Raw genomic sequence first — 3,202 nt, forward strand, 5'->3', positions numbered from 1 at the left:
TACTGCTTAAAATCATACACTGCTTACTATGAAAGAGTCTAGAGTGTCATCGCACAGAACACAGCTATTTTCATTGTGAAGTATCAGTTACTTCACTGAATAAAATATGTTTGCAATTTGCAATATACTACCTTTACTTGATGACTATATACCAACCCCCGTAGTAAGTGTGCATGCCAGGAGAGGTTAGTGGATGTCCTCAACGTGTTCAGTGGATGTCCTCAAGTCAAATAACCTGCTAACACTCGCCACAGTTCACAAATGAATTATGGCCAGTTTGGCAAAGTAATGGAAGCTGACCACTGTTGGGAACTGTACCTCAATAAGCAAGTAAACACATTCAGGGGAGGAAAATGAACAGAAAATAATTAAAAGCAGCCAAGAACATAATAGGAGCAGGGGTAGGCCATTTGACCCCCTCGAGCCTGCTCCGCCATTTAATAAGATCATGGCTGATCTGAACATTCTAAGACTATGTCCCCTAGTTTTAGTTTCCCCTGTGAGTGGAAATATCCTCTCTGCATCCACCTGGTCAAGCCCCCTCAGTATCTTAAGTTTCAATAATACCTCTCATTCGTCTGAACTCCAATGTGTATAGGCCCAACCTACTCAACCGATCCTCATTATGACAAACCCTTCATCTCAGGAATCAACTCAGTGAACCTTCACTGAACAGCCTAAATGCAAGTAGATCCTTCCTTAAATACGGAGACCAAAACGGTACACAGTACTCCAGGTGTGGCCTCACCAATACCCTGTACAGTTGTAGCAGGACTTCTCTGCTTTTATACTCTATCCCCTTGCAATAAAGGCCATATTCCATTTGCCTTCCTGATTACTTGCTGTACCTGCATACTACCTTTTTGTGTTCCATGCACAAGGACTCCCAGGTTCCTGTGTACTACAGCATGTTGCAATTTTTCTCCATTTAAATTAGTTTGCTTTTCTATTATTTCTGCCAAAGTGGATAACCTCACATTTTCCCACATTATACTCCATCTGCCAAATTTTTACCCACTCACTTAGCCTGTCTATATCCCTTTGCAGATTTTGTGTGCCCTCCTCACAATTTGCTTTCCCACCCATCTTTGTATCATCAGCAAACTTGGCTACATTACACTCAGTCCCTTCATCCAAGTCATTAATAGATTGTAAATGGCTGAGGAGCCAGCACCGATCCCTTTGGCACCCCACTAATCACTGTTTGCCAACTGGAAAATGACCCATTTATCCCAAGACTGTTTGTTAGTTAGCTAATCCTCTATCCATGCTAATATATTACCCCCAACTCCATGAACTTTTATCTTGTGCTGTAACCTCTTGTGTGGCACCTTTAATGATTGCCTTCTGGAAATCGAAATACATCACATCCACTGGTTCCCCCTTAGCCACCCTGCTCGTTACATCCTCCAAAAACTCCAGCAAATTTGTCAAACATGATTTCCCTTTCATAAAATCATGCTGACTCTGCTTGATTGAATCATGCTTCTCCAAATGTCCCGCTGCTGCTTCCTTAATAATGGTCTCCAGCATTTTTCCAAAGACAGATGTTAGGCTAACTGGTCTATAGTTTCCTGCTTTTTGTCTGCCTCTTTTTTTTTTTTAAACAGAGGCATTACATTTGTGGTTTTCCAGTCCACTGGGACCGCCCAAAATCCAGGGAATTTTGATATTTTGATAAATTATTCACTATTTTAACCTCACCTATTTGAAGCCACTTTAATTCTACAAAAAAAAAATCAAGGCGAATTTCTGCCTAACCAAAATCTGCAGCACAAGAATAAATTCTGCAGCATGTCGGTCAGGGTTTGAGGACATCAATAATTAAAAAAAACAAAACCTGGTGGCTTTTAAAATTGTTTAAAAGCAATTTATTACACCTAGATTATGGACCCATCTGCTACATAACTATTCACAGCAATCATAGGCAGTAACTCGGAATCGAGGAAGACTTGATTCCACTTCTGAAGTGAGTTCTTTGGTGGCTGAACAATCCAATACGAGAGCCACAGGCTCTGTCACAGCAATAGCTCAGTGCCTCAACCGACTTTTCACCAAGCTTGAAAAAAAACTAATAAATATCTGCTGTTCAATGGACATCAATTTTATGATGCTTATTGATGTGCAGTTTATTAATCTGCATTTCACACCTTGCACAGCTGACCTGCTAAACCAGGTTCAGAATGTGTGTAGATTTGTCTGATTATGGATCAGAGATCCATATGCTTATACAACCATCATGCATTTCATAGTTTACATACTTCACCTTCAGGTGAATTGTGCAAAGTGTAAAATCGATATAGGTTAACACACTGCAAATCAATGGTAATTAGACGATCGGTGTCAAATGACAATTTAGACTCTCAACACTTGGTATTGGAACATCAGGTAGTACAATTACAATGGGGGGGAAAACTGTTTTGGAAAGGAAACAATAGTCCTGATCATATTTAATGGGCAAAAAGCAGGGTCCTTCAATGATTATTTCACTTAAGTTCACTAATTTCTACTACTAACTAATCTGCTATTTTTAAGAAAAAGCATGGGATTTCCTCTAGCTTTCTATGTGTAAATGCAGTGCCTGGACTTGGTACATCTCAAGTTTAATCGCCATTATGCTAAGCAAATTGATCTTGGCCTGGGCACTACAAGTGACCTGTTTCCTTGCATTATGAAGGACGCTAGAGGCACCAACTCCTGACTGAATTCCAAGGATACCAGGTACAAGGTGCATGTACAGCTAAGGTTGGGCTCAGCAGTGATGTCCTCCACAATTGAATCATATCACGCTATTCACATGTGAAGAATGACCATTTGGGATTTACCCAGTACAATCAGGAGTAATTTCCTATACAAAGAAAAATTGGTGGAGTCTCAAATAGTAGGCAGTCTCAGTCCAGAACCCTGTTACAGCCACCATGTGTGTGTGTAGGCCGAGTAGAAAATAATGACACATTTTCAACCATCTGCAGCTTGACATTACTAAACATGCTATGCTTTGCAATGCTGTCCGCCACTCCTACTGATCTGGAGGAAGACATGGTTACTGGGTAAGGGGTGTCCTTTAGAAAGTAAAGGTTAAAAAAAGCCTTCCAAAATAAAATGAAAATAAATCAAGGTATGTGGTTTAAGCTACTTTCAATGAGTCCAATTCAACTGAATCAACACAAATGGAATTATTCACACAATATGCAACAAGGAA

The sequence above is a fragment of the Pristiophorus japonicus genome, chromosome 8 (assembly GCF_044704955.1).
Source record: "Pristiophorus japonicus isolate sPriJap1 chromosome 8, sPriJap1.hap1, whole genome shotgun sequence".
NCBI lineage: Eukaryota > Metazoa > Chordata > Chondrichthyes > Pristiophoridae > Pristiophorus > Pristiophorus japonicus.